We start from the raw sequence: 23,987 nt of genomic DNA on the forward strand, positions 1-23,987 counted from the left end.
CTGTTGTATTGATAGAGTATTAATGGGTACGTGTTGGAGGTGGGTGGGCAATTCAGATTCTCTAAACAGGTCCATAGATATAAACAGATGAACACTCTGTTCATCAAGTTTAATTGCTAAAATAATCCTAAATCCTAGGATTATAGCTAGGATTTTTTTTTTTTTTCAGTCATTTTCCTGACCCACTTCAACTTACTGGAGATCTATCCATTTCTCAAGTCTCTTGCTGAGACAACTTAAAAATTGCAAAATGACTTCCAAATGCTCAGCCAAGTGGTCCTATTAGGATATATAGGCCTTTTGCTAGAACAAGACTGAAAACTGTGTCATATATCAGTTGCCTCCTCTCTAAATTCCCTTCAATTTTTAGCATTTTGCTCCATGACTAAAAAATTCATTTTGTGAAGTCACCCATTTCCTTCATAATTATCTTTACCGAGAAGGGCTGAAATTCCATTAAAAGTCATGCCTGAGTTAATAATCTATCTCTGTGCTTTTGAAACGAGATGGAAAGGCAAGACTTCTTCAAAGAAGGAGATGCAGGCTTGAGTATATATATGCGTTAGACATCGTCCGTGGTTTCTTCCCAATCATGCATCTCCTTTTAGAAACAGAGAGTGGGTAGCAGACTAGAAGACTTGAACCTGCCCTGTGACTGTAGGCAATTGACTAGAGAGGCCCTCTAATCGGAGGTGTCCCATCAGAGTGAGAGAGTGACCAAGAATCATGTGTGCTAGCTTGAAAAGATAACCTGGGAAAATCAGATTGTCTCTCAATAATTTAAACTAAGAGAAAGAACGAGCAGTGGGATGTGTAGAAGATGTAAAAGATTTTATTGGGATATAGCTGGGGCAATCATTATTTACCATGTACAAGCAGAGACAGCTTACACTCAGAAAAGATAGTGCAGCAATCGGGCAGAATGAGTGAGGAGAGAGAGGGAAGCTGGTCTTGGGAGCAGCCACAGCTCTGGCCCTTCCAAAGAAGCACAGTTGTTAAGCTTTGCCTGGATTCCTGTGAAGCCTCTCTGAAACTGCGTAATAATCTCCTCCTTGGTTAGAGTAGCTTTGAGTGAACTTCTATCCTCCTGAAACCTCAAAACACAAAACAGGATGGCTTTGGTTTTGCATCCAAATTAGAGCTAACCTCCCAAGATTAAAGATATTGTACCATTTATACCATGTGTTACTGACCTGCTTGCCTGAGGATCAATGCATAGTGAAGTTCACTTATGGTGCCTTTCTTTGTACCTCTTCTTTTCTAATAGGAAAGACAAAATATTTAGGAACAAACAATAGAAAACTGTGTGACAAAAACGGATAGCTAGATGCGCTGAGATAGGCTGGGAATTGCATGACTAACTTGAAAAACTAATAGGTTTGCTTAGAAAACACTTCATTAGAAGCCTCAAATATAGTAGTGATAAAGGTATCTGCCTTGTAATTTGGGGAAAGAGGGCTGGAGGAGAATGACACAGCCCACAGGAGCATGTTATTTTGGACAGATGCTAGAGAAGGAATCCTTGTCCTTTGGGGCAAAAAGCGTACGTAGACTCGATAAAATCTGGGTTTGAATTCTCACTATACCCTTTACTGACTTGGACAAGTTATTTGATGTGTCTGAGTCTCAACAATATCTCTAAAATTGCTTTTCTTTTTTTCTTACACGGTGGTGAGAATTAAATAAGACAAATGCAAAAAAATAAATGTTTCCTTTTTGTCCTTTCTATTGTTCAGTGACTGGAAGAAACAGTTTTGTGATTTTATCATTGAAGCTTTTCTGCCAATAAAGCTATTGAGAAGCTGAGTGTACATGCTATTTAAATTTTTTTTTTTAATACAGGGAGACTCAGGGAATTTAGTTAGAATTCTCTCTGGCTCACAAATCACTTCTGAGAGCTGGTCTGGTGACACATGTTAATGCATCCATTTTATTGATGAGTAAGCAGGTTCTTGGTTTAGATGAAACTTGAAACCATATAGCAGTGACATACTTGAAAATAAAACTAAAGAGGATTTTGGAGGACTGCTCCATGCTCTTTCAAGTTTACTGGGGCACCTGGTGGCTATATGGCTTTGGAATCTAGATAAAGGAGTATTGTTTTGTTGTTTTTGGTTTAGCACCAAACTCGAATGTTTATGCAATACATTTCCTACAGGGATCTCCTTAAATGGTCCTTATTCTGCTAGTTTGAAATGATATTTGTGCTTATCTACTTAAAAAAAAGCATTAGGCTGTGATCATTCATAATACTTTAAGCTTATCATAACCATTACTGGTATAATCTACATATGTGCTAATTCCTCATCTGCTGCCCTTAGCAATTGAATCCCTCATGCAGGCCTCATCCAACTCATTTGCAAAAACAGGTGGAAGATAATTACTGGCTACATATTTCTTTGTCCTCTATATCCTAAGCTTCGTTGCCATGCTTAAAGATCCCAATTGCCCTTGACATTTGTCTCTGTGCACGAGACCAATCTTTATTTCAACATTGAAAGAGTATGCTTTTTCAGTGAGTATCAGTGGATACCCTTATTTGTTATCCCTCTGCTTTTTGAACTTGTCATAACCTCTTTCTGTACTCAGACTACTTTTTCATGGGGAAGAAATTCATGGGATATTAACAAAGCAGAATTCAAAGAAATATGAATTACAGAAGGAAACAAAGGTGGGCACCTATGTAAGAACACATTTATAAACGCTGGATCTGCTTTGTGACAATTAGGTGGTGCTCCTGAAGTCTTTTTTGAAATCCTTCAGTTGTGCCACATAATTTCCCCGAAGTATAGAAACAGTGTGATATTGTGACTGCTTACCCCCACCCACGTAAGGCACTATGACTGTTCCTATTTTGGGGAATGTGTTATCCTATGCTTTCTATTTTACAGCAATAGTACATTGTAGATGCATATTCCATAACATAGCTTTATATTTCAACTTCTAGGGATTGCATAATATTCCAATGTTTGTCTTGTACAATAAATTGTATAAGCAACCCCCTCCGACTGATAAAAATTTGTTTCAACTGTTTTGTATTACACCTAATGCTTTGTTGCGTCTCTGTACACAAGCAGCTTAGCATACTTCTCCATTTTTATCCTTAGAATTAATTCCTAGAAGTGAATTCTAGGGTTAAAGAGTATTCATGTTTGTATTTTTGATATATATTTTTGAACCACCCCCCCAGAAATAAACAGTTTATACTCTTAAACGCCAGAGAAAAAAACATATCCATTTCCTCACACATCTACCAACTCATGGTATTATCGTTCTTTTTCATGTTTGCCAGTATCACCAGGAAAAATATTAGCCTTTCATCATTGGCTTGATTTATAATTCTCTGATTTCTAATAAGATTAGACATCATTGTGTATATATATATATATAAGTCCACACGTGTCCTTTTGCACATTGCTTGTTCTTGTCCTTTGCTCATTTTGTGCTGTAATGGGACAATATCCTAAAACATGTGTTATTAAATATACCATTTTTTCCACATTGGCTCATGTCAAAACATAAAATATGGAAGAAATGAAAAGAATTAACACATATTGAGGCAGGAAAACAGCAATGCATTGTTATTTTGATAGTAGCAGTATCTTTCCTAAGAGTTGTTGAACTACAAATTCAAATATTTTCTTAATTTCAGCCTGTTGTGTTAAGCACAAAATCCACTATCGACGGCAAGGTCTAGAAAATGTCTCCATGATGGCACGGAGTTGACACTAGTACTATTCTAAGTGAAATTAAAGAACAGTTATGTAAATGGAGAGCATGTGGGACACCATTTCTTCGGGGATGCCATCCCTGAGCCACTGGGCCATGGCACTCCTTAACCATTCCTCATGTTTTTAGGCTTTTGTGGACCACCAAATAAGCCCCCTTACTGCTGGGGCAGAAAATGCTCAATCTCTAACAGATAGCGCTTTTTACCAATTTGGGAGCTGTGGCAGTGAAACTCATTTACGCTGGTCTCAGGTGGCTCTGCCTGTAGCATAGATAGTTCACATCTCTCGGTTCTACCAGAAAACCCATAAGCTAAGTTGTCTCCCGTGTGTCATTTGGGCTCATGTCATTTTGCTTGCCCTGTCGTCCTTCCCTTGCAGTCCTTAGAGGAACATATGAAAAGGGGCTCATGAAGAACATACACTATCTCTAAATAGCCCAGCAACATCAAAATCTTGCCGTAAAAAGCATCAGCCTTTATCCACATACCTCCTCTCCAACTAGAGTGAAGGGGTGAGAAATAAACCACGCCTGGAAGGTCAGTGAGTTGTGTTTTGTCAAAACAATAAAGGAAGAAAACTTTGGAGCTGAAATTATCCTTTTCTTCTTTCTCTACTGTATGTGTGTCTCAACCATCTCAGGCCCAAAGTCCTATTCCTAAAGGGACACTCACATCTGACCCGCGACAGCTAAAATCCTTGGATATGGCAATGGAGGTTACCCTCACCTGTCAGAACCATGTACAGACTTTCCTCCAAGATGTACATTTCCAGACTTGACTAGATTTGTTTGTGGCTTTTCCAGATAAAAACTGACTCAAACACCAGGAAAATTTTTAAATGCTACTGACATCTGATGACTGATAGGATTTTTTTTTCCCGATGCCTCTAATAAACTATAGATGAGTTTTTGGTGTTTTTAATGTGGACCAAGGAGTCACATTCCATGAAATTTCATCTCAGAATTTAGAAAACAAAAAAATATTCAGTTGGACATTTTTTTTCATACATGTAGTGAAAGTTCAAATATATTTTAAGGTAAGTATTATAAATATAATCAAATATTTTCAAAATGACATATGTAACATACACAAAACATACAAAATATCGATATTTTCAATAAAAATAGGCATGTCTGTGCTTATCTAATACTTAATTTAACTAATGAGTTAATAAATCCAGCTCAGCTTTAGGCTTTTAAACTTCTTATTCTCTGTATTTTAAGTCCATCCTCCCAGTTTGGAATCCACCTTCCCTGAGACAATAAAGCTTTTTAGGGTTTCATTTGTTGTAATTTTGAGACCATACAGGCATCTGTTCCAAAGCTATTATTAAAATTGCTGAAGATGTCCTCTTGCATCCTCTTGCAGTTTCAAAGAATCATTTCCCTTTCCGTAGACTCCTGTTCCTTATTTGGAAGCACTCAATAATCAACAAAGCAGGAAGCGGCAAACACAGGCCTCCTCTGAAATGGCTGAGCAATATTCAATCTGGTGGCAAAAAAAAAAAAGAATAAAATAAAATTATGCCAGTGATGAGACATCACTTACATATACACTCAGGAAGCAGAGAAAGGCCATCTACTCTGGGACTTTCTAACAAGGCCCATATTAATGTCTCTTTCATCTTCAAAGGAAGGGTGAACCCTACTCCGCAAGCAGCCACACAATAGGGACATGGGGTCTGAAGGATGTCATTTGTGATTCACCACGAGGGTTGGGTGCTTCATGGTGGGTGGAGGCAGTGTAGTAAGTCTTCCAACCATCACTGCAGTGGGGCCCAGAAGATTCTTTCTTGGACTCATGGCCAGTGACTACACCACAGCCCTTTCCTCATCTCTGTTGCTGATTATGGACTCAACATCTTGCCCCTTCCCAAAATGTCCTCATGCTTCTTCTTTGATATTTCTGGTCCAGTTTAACCCTGTGTCTTTCACAAAGCCTTCCCAGGAGGCAAAATGATACGGAAAGGGCCTGGGTTTAGAGCCAAAGAGAGCCACTATTTTCTCTGCTCTGTGGCGTTAGGCAAGTAATTTAAAGTCCTCAAAACATGGTAAGAATTATATCTACTTCTCCGGGCAGTTGTTATGAAATGATAACTATTAAAGCTGAATAGTGAGTACATGCAGTTCACCCTACTATTCTTTCTACTTTTGCATATGTTTAAACATTCCCATAATAAGAACATTTTCATAAAAGGAAATATACATAAAGCACCTATACTTAGTAGATAATTGCTGTTTCCCCTCATCTCCCACTATTCCGATCTTCCTTTCCCCTTCTCAGGGCTCTTTTTCCTTCTCAGGGCTCTCACAGTACCCAATTCTACCATTCAGTTAAATGTGATTCAGGTAGGGAGTGGTTGAAGGGCTGCTGGGAGCCCAGGACTCCTGCATCCGCTCTCAGTCATACTCAGTGAAGCCCCTAAGGAGATCTTCCAAGGAGGACATTGCCAGGCCGAGGTGCCATTATTATAAGCTGAGGCTCTGACCCCAGACCCCAGTGTAGTCTCCTAGTGAGCCAAGCCCCAGTGCAGAACCTACAGGACTCCTGTCTCCCAGGTGCGACGCAGACCTAAAGGTTCAGCCAGCTGAGTAGCTTCCTTCATCTCTTCTTTGGGGCCATTTCCTAATTTTGCAGCTGTAAATACTTCGATTTTCATTTGAGGAAATAGTAAATTAAAGGAAGGAAAAGGAGAAAAAAATAACTTTTCCCTAAGACCTAAAGCAGAACTAGTCTAAGCCCCTCACCCCTGGCTGTCAAGAGATTGCCTTGCCCTTTTGGGGGGCTAGAGCTCTCAAGGAACAAGCCAGAAAAAGGTGGGGCATGGGAGGCACAAGGAGCAAGTTATGTTTGGACCAGCTCTTCCCAGACAGCTTCAATCATGTAACTAATACACTTTTCATATCTTCTTGATGTGTGTGTGGTCAGTCTTAACATCCGACCCAAATTTTGGGCAAGTCCATTCTGTTTCTTTAGGATGGCTACAACAGGTATAGAAGGGGGACTGGATAATAATAATAAGCATTAGCTATTTCTGAATGATTGGATTATGAGAAATTTATTTCCCTATTTACTTAGTTTACTCTAAGGTGGGTATCAGTGAACTTCTTCTGTAAAAAGCCAGATAGTAAATCTTTTAGTCCTTGTGGACCATAGCGTCACAACTCAACTTTGCCTTTGTAGTGTGAAAGCAGCCATAGATGATACATGAACAAATGGGCATGGCCATGTTTCAATAAAACGTTACTTACAAAAATAAGTGGTGGGCCAGATTTGGCCTGTAGGTCATAGTTTGTCAAACCCTGCTCTAACATTTCTACAATGAAAGTTTATTACCTGCATGATTAAAAAATATAGACATTTAAAAATATATAAAATTGGGGCACAAGGGTAATCTTAATTATGACCTAGTGGTTGGCTCTTTGGGGGGGTGATAAAAGGATAGGATAAGAGCTGTTCCTTTCCTTATTTATGGTTTCTTAAAGGGGCTGGCTTGAATCTAGAGGAGTGTTAGCTTGTTCTCTCCCTGAGACACCTCTACTAGGATTGATAACTGCTAAAGTGTTATATCCTATAATCTAGAATAACGAAGAAATCCATTGAAATCAACCCTCGAGTATGAACAGAATGATTCTGAGTCTTTCGGAGAAAACTTTTGGTAAATTCAACATGTTATCATTCAATGACCATGACTTTGTTTTCCTTTTTAGTGGATTTAGGCTTTCCTAATTTGTTGCTTCTGACAGGACTGGGACCTTTTAAGATACTTCGAGGGGCCGAGAGCTCCAGAGAATTCTATAATTTACTCCTTGACTTCAGGGAATTCCCACTAGAGTTCATATGTCATTGGTAGTGGTGATAGGGGTGGTTATGACAACCAGTCTTCCAAAATGTGGCTGTAGTCCTGGCCACTTTCGCAAGCCCCCAACAGTCTCTTGCAGAGTGTGTCTCTCTAATCAGCAGGTTTGCTATAAGGAGACACCGAGAATGGTGGAAATTGTCTTCCTATTGGGAGAACAGTGGGAGAGCAGGTGTTTGAATGTGGGAATGTCAGAGCTCAGAGTGAAGGCAATTATTCTCCAACATGTAGCTCAGCACGGAAGGAAAATTAGCAAGGAACAGACAGACAGCTGCTTTTTCCTGGGTGTCAGGGGTGGCTGTGATGAGAAGGCGCCTTGCACACCTGGGCACGTGCAGCCCATGCTGGTCCTGGCAAGCCCTCTGGGCCAGCGCCCAGGATTTTGACATATGCTGCATAGGTCTATGCCAGAACGAAGCTGGAAGGAGGTTGATTGCTTCTCAACTCCTTGCAGGAGCTGCAGGTGAAACGAGGAGGATGATGCTCAGGCATCTTTGGCAGAGACATTTTTCAGAATCAAAATTAACTCAAAGGAACAGCATTATATCCTCTCCCTCTCTTGCCACTCGTCCATCTAGGCTCAGTTTTAAGCCAAATCAAGCCACAAAACCAATGGTGGTCTGCTTCATTTTTTACTGGCTAAGCCAGAAGAGAAGCATTCTCAATAGTTTATCTGGTAGAATGGGGAAGGACAGAATGACCTTCACCCAGGTCCCCCTCAGTGAGGCATAGGCTCTTCAATTCAGGCTACCCAGGGGCATGCACTGTCAAACCCTGGTGACCAGGAAGGTCTAAATTGCTCTTGGATTATTCCTGTGTATGAACTCCTGGTCCTTCTCAGCCCTTTGCACTGTGCAGCATGGGAAGGGTTAAAAGACATTGTCACCCAGGCCTGAGAGAAGGAGCATTGTATCGGCACAACGGGGAATGGAAAGTTCTAATGTCAGTACCTGTCATTTCTGTCTGGCTAGACTATGCAATCCTATGCTGGGTTTTAGGTTTTCAGAGCTTTTTTGTCTCCAAGACAAAAATGAGAACTCTCTCGGGGCCTACAAAGGTTCAGTTCCTACTTGTGTTAATGACTATATTAGCCAGATGCTGCAACAAGCGAATCCCCAAGTCTCAGTGGCTTAACACACTTTCCTCATATGGGAAAAAGTCCAATGCAGATGCTCCTTTCCAAATGGTCATTCAGAGGTCTGGCTCCTTCCACCTTCTGGTTCCTTCCTCTTCTAGATCCTCAGACTCCTCTCCATACACTGGCAGGCAGGGACAGAGCCAGGAAAAAGCACATCTTCTTACCCACTCATACGCAGAAGGGCCACACTCACTTCTGGCCACATCCCATTCATGAAAATGAGTTGCTTGTCCACACTTGGATGCCAGGCAGCTGTGACATGCCATCCCTAGCTGGGCAGCTGCTTCCCAGCAACCACCTGACACCCTGAGGAGGGAGCACGAATTTGGAGTGGTCAGCTGGCTATCAGCACACGCTCAGCCCTTCAGCCTCTCCCAGAACTGAATGCTGAAGCCAACCCTCCTACCTGGGATGACTGTCCCTGAGATACTGTTTCATTTTGCTCCACCAATGTCCCTCTATTCTTAGACCCTAGGAGTCAGGCAAATGACAGATGAGGTCCTGGGAAGGGAAAATCTTATCGGAAGGCCAATCTGGCTTTTCAGTGGGGGTTGTTGATGTCTCCAGTAGTGCCGGGTCTGCGTGGGGTCTAGGGAAATGAGAGGGAAAAATGTTAGCTGCACGGAAAGTGCAGTGTGAAAAACTGAAGGATGTGACTGTGGACTGGGAAGCTGTTTAAGATGGCTGGGTAGAAGAACTCTGTTCCTTTACTGCTCTGTGGCAAGATTACCAGAGTTTCCATATCTTTGCGTTAAGCATGGGTAATAAGGTAAATACGAAAGAAAAAAAAAAGCCCTCTAAAAATCTCATTCTATATTTGTATATGGCTGCAAATATCTTACAAAGCCCAGGCCAGTCCAGTTCCCATTTCTTCCTGATCCACTTAACACAGCTCCTTTGGAAAGTTTATCTGTTCCTTCTTCAAGGTCTTACTCAGGGACTTTACATTTCAAGGGCAGTTTTTAACTCTCCCCAAGTTTATTTTGCATCTATTCTTTCCTTGCTCCTCAGAATACTCCTGTGCTGGGCAACACACAGAGACTGAATGACCTGTGGTATTCAACATCACATGGCCAGCTTAGAACAGACTAGGATTGAGGCCTTAAATGTCCTGACTCCTAGAATCCAAAGCTGACTAGATTGGGCTGCTTTTCCCATCTCTTTCACAATCTATCTCAACCAAAGAATTCCTGTTCAAAAGATCTGGACACCAAATGATGGACCATCCATCCATCTCAAACCTCATCCCCTCCCACAAACCCTTCGGCAGTAATATGTCGGAGAAGTTTTCTTCAAACCAGTGTGATTAGAAATACTCACATCTTACCTTAGCAAGCCTTTGTTGGCGTAGAAAGGGGAAACATTTTCACAGATCATCATACTCACGGTCCCAACTCCCAATACTTCACAAGTCAAAAATCTCAGCACCTCATTATGGATGGGGGCAGTTAGCACATAGCCTTAGTTTGCCAGGGCTGCTGTGACAAACACCACAGATTGGGTTGGCTTAAAAGCAGGGATGTATTATCTCATGGTTTTGGAGACTAAAAGTCCAACATGAAGGTACTGACACGGTTTATTTTCTCCTGGAAGTTGTAGCTTTCTGGCAAATCTCTGCCACCTGGCCCCCTCTCTCTCTCCCTGTGTCTGCCCCTCTGATTTCTGCTGACTTCTGGCTTCTTCTGACTAACTGAATATCCTCTGCTTTATAAGGACTCCAGCCACATGGATTAAAGCCCACCCTGATTCAATTCAGCCTCATCAAATAGCAACTTTGAAGATCCTATAGACAAATGAATTTGTGCTCTAACTTAATAATTTCTTCCAAGGTCCTATTTACAAATGGGTTCATACCCAGAGGAATGTGGATTAAGGCTTGAACACATCTTTATGGGAGACGTGATTCAATCCCCAATACATATGCTGTAGCATGTCAGGTCCATTAATGGGAAAGAATCACTACTTTTCAAAAACCTCAGTTATCCAAAAGTTGAAGTTCCATCACCATGCCTTTATGAAGGGGGAGAGGAAGAATTTACCCCCACGATTCTCTGCCCCAGGTGACCTTTACTAGTTTGCTTCTAGTAAACTCAGTAGGGTGAGAAACAGCATAGCCAGAGGAGCAGAGCCTGGACTCTGCAGCCAGTTGTCCTATGCTCAAATTCTGGTCTCTGCCACATCCTAGCTGTGGGATCTTGGAGAAAGTCCTTAACTCTCCATACCTCAATTTCTCATCTGTAAAATGGGGATGATAATCTGCCTCATAAGGTTGTTGGGAGGACTAAATGTGCTGATAACATAAAGCACTTTGAACCACACCTGGTGCATAATAAATATATTATAAGCATTTGCTATTTTGTAATGCATGTTATTTTCCAGGTCTGATCTCCTAACTAGCAGTAAAAAATGAGCCAGACTGTCAGGAAATTCTTTCTCCATCTGCTCCCCCCACCCCCTTGTATGCCCCTCCCAGCCTGGAAGCTCTACTCTTGATTCTCTGGTTTCCATATCATTGATTGTTCAGACCAGGCTGCCTTTGAGAGTCCTAAAAGGCTAATCCAAATGGGACACCAGGTCAACAGTGATAAACCTGTTCTGCCCTCAGGAAACCAGCTCGCACAAACCTGGCCACCATAATTGCTGCTGATTCAGTGCTGGCTGTTTGGCAACTGCAGCATGCAGATACTAATAATAACATTTGGTACAGAACTGCACAGCTTAGCAGGCTCTTATACATATTGTTGATTCTTTTCAAAACCTTGTGGAACAGGTTTTAATGTTTTCCCCATTTAACAGATAGATGTGGCAGAGATTTATTAACATGTAAAGTTACACCAATAACAAACAGCCACACTTTACAATGTTACAGCTGTATCTTATTCCCACAGACTTCCCAGTTGCTGAGCATCTTCAGCAATATGGGCAGCCACTTGGCTGAACTGCCTGTTCCACATGCCTTCAAGACGCTCATTGCTCATTACGTCTTTGACCAAGGTTGGACCCAGGTTTTGTGCTCATGACGAGGCATAAAGCTAACTTTAAGAGGTATTAAAATAAATGCACAAGCTACTTCTTCCTTCTTTCTTGGTCATAATATTGAGAACAATGGTTTTTGAAAGCAGACAAGTTTAAGTCTGAAGTCTTATCTCTGCCAGTTATCAGCTATCGGAATTGGTGCACGACCCTTAAGTTCCTTGTGTCCTTGTGGAATTGTGAGCATTTCCTCATCTGTAAACTGGGAATAATGACACCTACCAAGTTATAAGGATTAAATGAGATACTATAGGAAAAGAGCTTAGCAAATACCAAGTGTTGAAAATAGGAATTATTATTATTTTAATTATTGTCATAGACCCAGAGGAATGATTAAACAAGTGGATAAGCAAACAGTCAACCACAAGGAAGCATGAGGCCCTAAAAGAAAATAGTCCCTGTTTTCCTATTTTCCAATATACCTTATACTTGCTTAGGTATGCAAGTATATTGCACAAGGTACTCTATGCAAGAATTTTTATCATTATGTTATTTGTAAATGCAGAGGACAGGAAATCATTGATTTTGGCTAGTTGATCAGAATATCCTAGAACTGAATTAGATAGGTAGTCTACTTCATTTGAATAAGCAGAGATACTCTGGGTCTAGTGAACAGAAGTCTCATTGAGTCACCACTATAGAGAACTGCAGACCCACCAAGCCCAAGACCTGAGCTAGAATGCAGAGCCAGTACTCCTGGAGCGAAGTGGAGTTCAGCTCCTCTTGAAGAAGGAGCTTGCTATGCTAGCAAAAATGTATACTATAAATCTCCCTCCTAAACTTCCATGAGATAAAAGTCAGTAGAAAACAATGACAGCCCACTATAGACAGACTGCTGATGTCCCAGACTCTTCAGGAAAGACCATTTAGGTCATCCCACCCAAGGACACTGACAGCCAAGGTGTTCAAGGAGGGCAAAGGAATATGGAATTGGTAATAGAAGAAGGCAGTTATAAACAGCAGCTATAACCATGTGGCCAGTTCCAGACACAAAGACTGCAATAGTTACATGTATTTCTTCTTTATTTTGACATAAAAATATTTATTAACCAATGACTCTCTTTCCCTTGCCCCTTCCATCTAACATAAGATGTGTTCATAGCAGTTGACCTTACAGTTCTGTATTTAAATTACAAGATCTCAAAAGGCAAAGATGACTCAGAAGAAAGAACATCAGCCAAATATGGGTAAAATGATTTTGTGTTTTCTTTTTTGAAAAGGGTTAGCATGTTTTTTATTGTATGAGGTATTGTTGTATTATGATTTTGGAGGTTTATATGCTTAAAAGAAGTGCGCAAAGCCAAGTTGACAAGGGTTGGACTGTGGCGGCTTTGTATTTTGTCAACTTGGCTGAACTGAAACCGTTTCCTGCAGTTCCTTTCCCTGTATGATTCTGCCTTAGGGTTGGCCACAAGAGATATATATGTATGATTCCGAAGGAAGCTAAGCAGCAGCCTTTTTCATGGTGGCTGTAGGACATGATGGGAGCTCCTGGAAATGGCTGCTGATCTGTGGGCGATCTGGTTGGCATGGGGCAGCACCAGGCCTTCAGCTACCCCAGCTCCCACTGAGCTTCACTTTGCAGAATCAGGTGTGAGTGCTGTCCCATAGATAAGCGTTCCAGCTTCTCCTCTACATCATCCAGATGAGAGTTCCGTTGTCAAGATGAGTTCCAGTTTGTCTTTCCCTTCTCCACTCTGTGCCCAGTTTTCTTTTGCAACAGCAAGCCCAGCGGATATAAAGTGATTTCAGTCCAAAACGGTGCACAATAGCTTTATAAGAGTTCTTCACCAACTCCAATTGTTTTAAATCTAATTCCTATTAAAAATCCCCTATTATGTACCATTCCTAGTGAATCTGCTTCTCAGATCAAACTCTGATACACTATTATATTGTGTGTGCTTTTTAAATTTGCATAATCTGGATATCCAGCTTTTCAGGACAACACAGATTTTTTTCACAGTAATCCCTGACTTCCCCATGCCTACAATCTGCTGGAACTGAGTCAGCTGCAGCTCTCCGGGATAAAGTGTGATGCCCCAGGTTTCTTCATCTCCAGTGGGTCCTCTTCATTCCATTTATACTTCCAGTCTGACACCCAAAAGCACTTGGATTTATGACCCCTAACCTGAAGGCTTTTAAAAGGCCTTGTCTGATTTCTGTTCACAGGACATGAAGACTTTATACCCAGTGCTGGCATTTGCCAATAGTATTTTCAAGTTGGCTTAATTGCATGTAAATGAAGTGCCGTTGCCTCAATTAAATAATTATTTATTCTATATTAAAATTATTATTCCATCATTATTAAGGATGGATTAATACCCATATTTTCCTTCAGTGTATACAAGCCCACATACTTCCCCCAGAAAAATAACACAAGTGGCTGGGATGTAGGAAACAAGAGTATACTTTCACAAACTTTCCAGTGGAGGAAACCAGATAATACCCAGTTGAATGGTTTTCAAACTTTGCTCCACCATCATCCAGGTTCCTCTGAGACTAGACTAGTTCCTTCTGGAACTCGAAGGTGGGGCAGTGGGTCTCAACAGGTGAGGATCCTCTGCTCCATTCAACTCGAGAAACTTCTTGTTTACCTGTTTCACATTGGGTTTCTGCTTAGTTATTTTTGAGGAAAGGGTACAATTGCTGTAGAAGAGTCTAACCTTCTCATTTCACAAATAAGGAAAGTCAGGACCAAAAAAGCCTAAAGTAAACAATGAGCTAGTGAATGAGGTGCAGTGTGACCTCAGGACTCCATCCAAGGTCTTGGCTGATACACTGACTGTCCTACGAGTCAAAGAATTCAGAGTAGTTCCCCTAACCAGCAGGGTGTGGAGAGCTTCACAGCCAACCCAGAATGGGCTAAACTTAAATCCAACCCTCAAAGGGCGGCTGATTCCCTCACACATATGCAGGGGGGATCCTAAAACCCCTGATTACAGTCCTCAGGTTATGGGAGCAGGACCTGAGTGAAAAGGAAATAGAAAAACATTTAGAAGTTATTTATTTTCCTATTTAATTGAGGCAGGTTTTTTTTTCATAAAGAAGAGGCATCTTCTCTTTAAATCCACTTAAACAAAAACTAGATATTATTGACAGAAGGCCTGGGATATGCATCTCAGGTTTTATATGGGGATTTTCATTTTGTCACATCCAGTTGAAGCCACCAGCCTAATTTAATTACAATTAATGAATCACCAGTTACCCTGAGGCAAAACCAGGTTTTCTTGCTGAAGAGGTGTTCAGTGCACAGCATTCAAATTCATGACCTAGACCTCAAATTAACGGGCCGTCCATTAAGAATGGATGAGTGGCTTTGAAGACTGCGTTTATCGGCTGTGGACTTCGACAGGCTCCTGCAGTCCCCAGTGGTCCCTTTGGAAGACACAGCAAAGAGAATGTCCAGGGCTACCCTGTGCCAAACAGGGTTTCATCAAAGAATGGCTCTGCCCTCAGAGGGATGGATTCCATGAAGTGGCATTTAGTTTTGCCCGCCTGAGTTTGCAGGAGGAGGCCCTATCTCGGCAGCAAAATTTTCTGCACCCAGAAAGGAATTAGCCTGCTGAGATATTTGATCCTTTCCACAGCAGGGAGCACTTCTATCCTGCATCCAACCCCTAGGGTCTCATTGTTGGGGATAAAAGCAATGGGAAATGAGACAGAAAGTGCATTGGATGAGAAGGTCACCTTTTGTGATCACCCTGCGAAACTCCCAACCTGAACCTCTGGGCTCAAAGACTCCCTGACTTTAAAATTAAAAAAAAAAGTAAGCCTCTTATTCTCATTTCATTCTGTAAGGATTTTTTTTTTTTTTTGAGTACTTACTCTGTGCCTAAACCTGAAGATATTCAGATAGCTGTGCCAGGGAACACCGTAATTAAGTGCAAATAAATATGAGAGGTGCAGACGCTCCTGCACTGGGAAGGGAAGGAGGCCCATCTTCAAGCATTCTCACTCCTGTTATTTTGCAGGTTGATGATTCAGCAGGTCTAAATAGTTAGCTGGCTTGGTGGCTGTTTCTTCCTTTCATTGCTCCATTGGTTGAAGGGCGCAGCATTCCATGACATAAAAAGAGTGCTTGTTAGGTAGAGGCTACAGGAGCTGTGTTGCCCTGCTAGAACTTCAAGGGTACAGGATTCAGAGACTTGTGACATCACTGGAGCCTGGCTGGTCAGGAGGGAGGAGGTTTAAGATGGACCCTGAAAGACAAGAGGGTAAGTCAGCATTCCTGGCACTGACTTCAGAATGATGGAGGCCCACCGCAGGCGTATGATAAGCAGGATATGACTCTGCCTGATGAGGTGGGCCCCTGTTAGAAGTGAGCAGGAGTAATTGCCAGGCGAGGGTTTCCATTTGCAGTGTTCATAGACGTATGTGGAGGCTGTGGTGGGTTTTAATGGAGCTCTCCCACATTCTGTCCTTGATTTGGCTGCCACATCCTTTGTCCTTTTATCTCTATTCAGTGTGGTGATGACTCCCCTCAATTCCATACCCTTGAACCCCTAGGCACAGGCTTCGTACTAGTCTTTGCCAGACTACCCAATGCCTCATCATGCTTGGATCCCTGGCCCACCCTCATTTCTCCCAGGAAGACTAAAAAGGGATTTCAGCAAACATTTCTTCTTCCGTTTTCTACCTCTGCCTCTTTCCTCTAGCCATACCCTGATCTGAGCAACCTCCTCCCTCAAGTTGGCAAATCCCCCTGCTGCCTTTCTTTCAGACTCTTTGTAGAAGTCCTCAGTTGGCACACAAGGCTAGAAGGGGAACGATGAGCTGCATAGTTAGCGGGCACTGCACTGCCTCTGAGACATGAAGTTCAGTAAGATTTACGCCCTCTCCTCACTAAAAGCCTCCCTAGTACCTCTGACCGGCACCCCTTGCTTCTCCTCCTAAAGCACGTGGTGAGCCAAGTCTGAAGACCATATTTTAACATTTGATCCATATTCATTCATCTAGCAGACTGAAAGCAAAAGACCTGGTTCTTACCCTCAAAGAGTTTATGGTCTTATTGAGGAAACACCACCACCAAAAACAACAACAGCACACACAGACACATAATCCAACAGCAAGACAACAATATCCCAGGACAGAATACAATGGATGTCAAATGTGTACTTTCAACCTGAAGTGCAGGATGAATTTGTGTCTGTGGCCTGGATGGTTGGGGAAGACTTTGCAGAACGGATTTAAACTTATCCTCACAAGAGAGTGAGAATTAGACGAGCAAGATGCAAGTTTGCCATTATACCATAGCAACACATTCTCGACTTATTTAACATGTGGCAGGGTGCTCAGCTCAGCCAGACTGCAAGCTTTTGAAGGCAGGAGACCTGTCCCATGCGCCTTATGGATCCTTCTCCCCTGGGTCAGCTTCACCAGAAAGAACACACAGAGTATACGTCAGAGACACACAATGAATTGAATTAAGTCATGCCCTGAGGTCTTCATGCTGGGCTTGTCCATAGGGGGGAACTTGAAATCTGAGGCCACTCTCTTTGGGCAGTAAAAAAAAGCCACTGAGACCCTCCCAGTGTAGGCCAACTTTTCTTTCTCCCAGCAACTGCAGCAAGGTCAGAAGTTGTCCCTTTTAGTCCACAGCTTTCTAGTAAGACCAAAAAGTCTGTGTTAATAATTCTTTATCTGATTATCTTCCTGCCAGACATAGAGCTCCTCCCTTACACAGCCATATCCTAAGACCTTGTATCTGATAATCAATTTTTTTTTCCTTAATGAAGACTCCCCAAATTGTCCTAGTTTTGGTCCCCAGAAAATCCAGAATTGCCTCTGCGATTTATCCCTCATTTACCAAATACTTTTCTCGTGGAAGCCTTACGACAGTCTCCTGAGGTAAATTCTATATAATTTGGACTTTATCAAGAGTCCCAAGGAGTTGGCTGGCTTGCTCAAGGTCGCACAGCAAGTTAATAGAGATAGAACTTCTGTAAATGAGTCTCAGAGCAGAGATGAGATATTCTTATAAATTATCCAAGAATGAACTTTTCATTTCCTCTCCCAGACAGTGAAAATGAGAACACAGCTCTGAGTAACAGCATGTCCTTTCAAAGCTACCTTCTGCCTGGAAGGTGAGAAGCCTAGCGTTGCGGTCCTAAGCTAGCAAGGCCCCAGGAGAGCAGAAACCAAATGGAGTTATGTGGTTATTTATTGGTGCTTAAAGTCCACCGCATTCTCCATTTCAAACTACAGTGGCAAAGGGTGAGAAAACAGTGTTGGAAAAGCTGACTTTTTTCAAAGGCATGTCTGGGGCATCCAAGCTGTTTATAGTTTCTGAGTTTCATTTTGTTTTCTGTCTTTTTTTGCTACAGGAAAGTCAATCAAGTTCCGTAGCATGGTGCTTTTGTGCAGGAGGGATGTATGCCAACATCCAGTCATTTGCAAATACTCACTCACTCATCTAACATTTGATGAGCATCTACTGTGAGCTATGCACTCTGCTAGGGGCTGGCCACAGCCTACTCATAAGCACTGCAGAGGTGCAAGCTTTTTAGGTAAATATACTTTTTTCCTCAAACTCTTAGGTCTCCGATCCTTTAAGCAATGCCCTTCAGAGGGCCAAGGGCAGGGGTGAAGGGACCACAGGAGAGGACCATGTGGCCAAGGCCTTGCAGTAACCAGGTTTGCAAATGTATATCCGTGACCTTATCTTAAAATCAGGTTTTGGAGATATAATAATAATAATAATTTGGCAGGCCACGGTGGCTCAGTGGCAGGGTTCTTGCCTGCCATTCCGGAGACGTGGGTTCAGTTTCTGGTGCCTGCCCATGTAAAAAAAATAAATAAGTAAAATAATAATAATTACATCTTTAAATGTGAGTCCTAGTCCCAGACCACACAAGCTGTTCATGTTATGAATTAATCACTTTTAAAAATAAATTCTCTGTGGCTATCATAGTTATATATCACTGTATTTTTGGGTGACGAGTGTTAATTTGTTAAAATGTGAATATTTGCAATTTGTTGTAACCCTATTATGACATTTTATCGTGGTTAAATGTCCCAGGAGTGCAGGCCTCTAGAGGTCTCTGAGAAGTGCCGCCCTTAAGAGGCTATTTTTCAAGAAGACTTATCTTGGAGGCTTTGCCTGAGCTGCCTCTCCTATCCCTCGGTTCTCCTCCCAAACTGCACTCATTTCTGCATACCATTTCTCCATTCTGGCCTCTGTGCATTTCCTCTAACACAACACACTCCTCCAGGCCCCAGAGCCTTTGCACATGCAAGGCTTTCTTGGCACTGGTCCATCTCATCCTCACCACAATTTCAGTATCACCGTCTCAGAGGCTTTCCTTGATTTGTCACCACAGTATGGTTTCACTCTCTCTCTTCTTCTTGCTCAAATGTGGAATGATCTATTATTTTTTTCTGTTTGGGGGCAGGAAGAGTTCACAAATGGTTCTACTAATATTCAGTTCACTTAGTTTCTATTCTACCCCCCAGGGACCATGTCAACGAATATCTGTTGCGAGAGACACAGGTTTCCTAAATGACCCTGATAAATGCAGTCATGTCCGTCTGTCACATGGTTGACTAATGCCTGTCTCCACCCCCATGGAAGGTGAGCTCCAGGAAAGCAGGGATCACAGCTATCTTGTTCACCGTTAAACCTCTAGTGCTCGTCTGACATAAACATCTTTCAAAATATTTGCAAAACGAGTGGAAGAATGAAATTTCATTCTTAAGGGCAAACAAGATGGAATATGAATGACCATGTGCCAGCATTGTGCTGAATGCTTTACATCTATCATTTTATTTCTTAACATCTCTATGATTGGGATGGCTATCTATTGATATCCCCATTTTACAGATGAGAAAATAACATCCCATTTATATGCAGTGGAGCTGGCATTCAGACCCATGACTGACTGACACCAGAGCCTGAGCTTTAACAGCTCTGCTAAAATTTTGCCTCACTCTCTTCTAACCTAGATAACAACAGTGACAGTATCAACAAATAGTAATAAGAATGACTCCAATTATTGAATGTTATTTTCTTGACATCATGCTATTTATAAAAATTACCTCATTTAATTCTTCCCGAAACCTGTGAAGGAGGTACCATATTGTCTTCATTTTACAGATGGGGAAACTGAGGCTGAGAGAGACTCAAGTAACCACTCATGAGCTCTTTAGATCATATTGACCGTAAACCAACAGAACAGTCATGCAGAATCCATGTAACTTAATTTTCCTTTGCCAGTTTTAAATTGTGAAGGGCACAGACATTTCTTATAATATTCAGAAAAGCAATTACATAGTTGGAGGCTGTAGTTCCAGAAATGAGAGTCTCTCTGTTTCTGGAGGCTTTTGTGTTGTTTCCAACGATTATTTTTCATTTCCCTCTGCTAAGCAAGCCAATAATTGGTGACTTCTCATCTGGTTGCCTCCCCGGATGACAAATCGCATTACTCTGAATTCCCCATTGGCTTCTAACTCTTGCCAAGACTGGTGGTTGAAAACAACAAATACGACTTTGATTGCCTGTGTTCATCACGGGGAGACTGGGCTTCCAAGGGCTGCTGGTTGTGGGCTGCATTTGAATGGCCCTTCCAGGAGCTCTCTTTGCACAGGCCTCTTGGACAGGTCTCTCCATGCCTCATCACCCAGCACTGCTGGATGAGACGTCTGCATGAAGCCTGGAGGCCCCAGCTCCCCAGAGTTGCTGTGGGAATCAGATCAGGCCTTGAAGATTTGGGGCTTTGTCAGTTTCCTAGGACTGCCATGACAAATGATCGCAAACTAAGTGGTTTAAAACAACTCCCAGTACTGGAGGCCAGAAATCCAAAATCAAGGCGCTGGCAGGGCCCCTCCCTCCAAAAGCTTTAGGGGAGAATTCTTCCTTGTCTCTTCCAGCTTCTAGTGGCCATAGGCATTTCTTGGTTTGTGGCTGCATAACCCCAATCGTTGCCTACATTTTTACATGCATTCCCCTCTTCTCTTTGTGTCTTCTCCACTTCTCTCCTTCTCTTTAAATTAAAACACTTTAATTTTGAAATAATTTCAAACTTACAGGACAGTAAAAAAATAGTGTAAACCCCATACAGAGAACTTCAACATATCCTTATTCCCCCAGATACTCAAACCCACTAATTTTAACATTTTGCCACATTTGCTGTATCAGCCCTCTTCCATCCAACTATCCACCTGTCTATTTTATCAATCTATTTTCTGAATAGTTGAGTATAGGTTGTATACATTATACTCCTTGAACACTTAATACTGCCATGTATATTTCCTAAGAACAAGGATATTCACTTATGTGTCAATGTTAGGTAGTTATCAGGTTCAAGAAATTTAACATCGACATAGAGCTTATAGTCTATATTCCAATTTTTCATATGCCCCAATAATATCCTTTCCAACATTCTTTCCTTCCTTGTTATATCCTTGTTATGTCATTGTCTCTTTAGTTTTTTTCTTTCATTCTTTGTTCATTTTATTGTGGGAATAATAACATAAACTCTTCCATCTCAACCACTCCCAAGTATGCCATTTGGTGGGATCAATCACTTGCATTATATAATGTTACACTTCCATTACTAAAGGTTTCCTGTCTTCCCAAACAGAAACCCTAAATCTGTTTTGCATTAACACCCTATTCCTGTTTCTCTCCACCCTTGACAACCTCTAATCTAATTTCTGTTTCTTTGAGCTTGCATATACTCCAATATTTTCTTTGCAATTACCAGGGGGCTTAAATTTGACATCTTAAATCTATAACAATCCTGATTGCTTTGATATGAACTTAAATGCAATATGTTACACAGACTATGTTTCTATACCCCTCTGTCCCCCCACTTTATGTAGTTCCTATTTCACAAGTTATGTGTTTTACATTATGAGCCTCAAACCATTGATTTCTTTTTTGTTTGTTTGTTTAATTTTTTAAAACTTTTTTATTGTATAATATGATATATATACAAAGCAAAGAATAAGAAAGCAATAGTTTTCAAAGCACTCTTCAACAGCTGGTTACAGGACAGATCCCAGAGTTTGTCATGGGCTACGATACGATCCTCTCAGATTTTTCTTCTAGCTGCTCCAGGATATAGGAGGCTAGAAAGCTTAAATATTTTTTTTATCATCACAATAGACTTTTTCCTTTTTGTGAAAAATAACATATAAACAAAGAAGCAATAAATTTCAAAGTACAGCACTATAATTAGTTGTAGAACATATTTCAAAGTTTGACATGGGTCACAATTCCACAATTTTTGGCTTTTACTACTAGCTGCTCTAATATACGGAGACTAAAAGAGATATCAATTTAATAATTCAGCAATCATATTCATTTGTTAAAGCCTATCTTCTCTGTATAACTCCACCATCACCTTTGATCTTTCTAACCCTCTCTTTAGGGGTGTTTGGGCTATGGTCATTTTAAATTTTTCATATTGGAAGGGTCTGTCACTAATATGGGGTAGGGAGGTGGAACTACCTGATGTTCTGGAGAGGCTGGACCCTTTGGGTTTCAGACTTATCTGGACCAGGGACCCATCTGGAAGTTGTAGGTTTCTGGAAAGTTACTCCAGTGCATGGAACCCTGTGGGATCTTATATATTGTCCTAACTATTCTTTAGGATTGGCTGGAATGGTCTTGGTTGAGGGTTGGCAGGTTATGATAGGTAGTAGGCTCTAACTGAAGCTTGTGTAAGAGCAACCCCGAGAGTAGCTGCCCAATTCTCTTTGAACTCTCTCTGCCACTGACACTTTATTAATTACATTTCTTTTTCCCTTTTTGGTCAGGATGGAATTGTTGATCCCATGGTGCCAGGACTGGATTCATCCCTGGGAGTCATCTCCCATGCTGCCAGGGAGACTTTCACCCTTGGATGTCATGTCCCACATAGCGGGGGAGGGCAATGATTTCATTTTCAGAGTTGGGCTTAGAGAAAGTGAGGCCACATCTGAGCAACAAAAGAGGTCCTACAGAAGTAACTCTTAGGCATACCTATAGGTAGTCTAAGCTTCTCTGCTACCTACATAAGCTTCACAAGAACAAGCCTCAAGATCACGGGCATGGCCTATTGATATCCCTTAAGTTTGACACAGTATCAGGGGATTCCCTGATGGTAAAGTTTAAAAGTTCCATATTTTTTCTCCCATCCCTCAAGTGACTTTGCCAATGCTTTTTGATTATCTGCTTAATATACTCTAGGATATATTCAGGCGTTACATTAAGCTATACAGAATTAAAGGACCTCTTCCTTATTCTGGGCTCCCTGTGTTTCAGTTGTTCTAATGAGCTTACAGACAGGTTGAGCTAGATTATGTGCTACAGAAAATTTCAGTTCCAGACCAAATAAACCTTTCTTCCTTTGATCTCAAAGAGTATGTGTGGCTCTAAAATATAGACAATGTCTTCCTTACCCCTGTGTTCTGAATTACTTTAACCCCAACCTGATCACTTTGTTCTTATCTCTACATATCAGGTTATATGTATATAAAACAGCCTCTCAAAAATCCAGAGATGATAATCACCGCTCTGGACTTAATGTGTCTGCTCTAAAAGCTTACAGTCTAGGCCCCTGTCTTCTTATAAGCATTTTCTAAAGGTGACCATGCCATTCTTGTTCTTTTGTTTCTGGCTTATTTTGTAACACCAAATGTCCCACATGTTCATTCACATCGTTTCATGCCTCGTGACTTTGCCCGTTTGTAGCAGCACAAGCTTCATTCATAAATATACACCATCGTTCACCAATTTACTTCTCCGTCAGTGCATCCAGTCCTGGCACCGTGGGATCAACAATTCCACATATATAGGGAATATATATCAACAATTGATACATATATTTTATATATAAATAACTTGATATATATAAAACAGCCTCTTGAAATCCAGAATTAATAATTACCACTCTGGACTAAATGTGTCTGGTATAAAAGCTTATAATCTAGGCTCAAACAATTGATTTCTGATTACATTTATCTTTTAGACCCTGTAGGAAGTAAATAGTGGAGTTACAAACCAAAAATACAGTGGTACCGGTGTTTGTATTTACCCATGTATTAGCCTCATTGGAGATCTTTCTTTCTTCATGTGGCTTTGATCTATTGTCTATTATCCTTTCCTTTCAACCTGCAGAACTCTCTTTAGCATCTCTGTAGGACTGGTCTTGTGGTGACAAACTACTTCAGCTTTTGTTTATCTGGAAATGTCTTTATTTTTCCTTCGTATTTAAAGACATTTTTGCCTGATATGGAATTCTTGG

At 41.3% G+C, this 23,987-nt stretch overlaps 1 long non-coding RNA gene across 1 annotated transcript in view; it reads left to right on the forward strand.

The window, feature by feature from the left end:
• Nucleotides 1–15,888: 15,888 nt before the first annotated feature.
• The window catches only part of LOC143655164 (uncharacterized), a 56,620-nt gene continuing 48,521 nt past the window's right edge, over nucleotides 15,889–23,987 (forward strand). Inside the window, exons 1-2 of the long non-coding RNA XR_013162086.1 lie at nucleotides 15,889–15,974; nucleotides 18,084–18,266. This is a non-coding gene — a long non-coding RNA (uncharacterized LOC143655164). The remainder of the gene's footprint in view (nucleotides 15,975–18,083; nucleotides 18,267–23,987) is intronic.

The sequence above is a fragment of the Tamandua tetradactyla genome, chromosome 14 (assembly GCF_023851605.1).
Source record: "Tamandua tetradactyla isolate mTamTet1 chromosome 14, mTamTet1.pri, whole genome shotgun sequence".
Taxonomy (NCBI): Eukaryota; Metazoa; Chordata; class Mammalia; order Pilosa; family Myrmecophagidae; genus Tamandua; species Tamandua tetradactyla.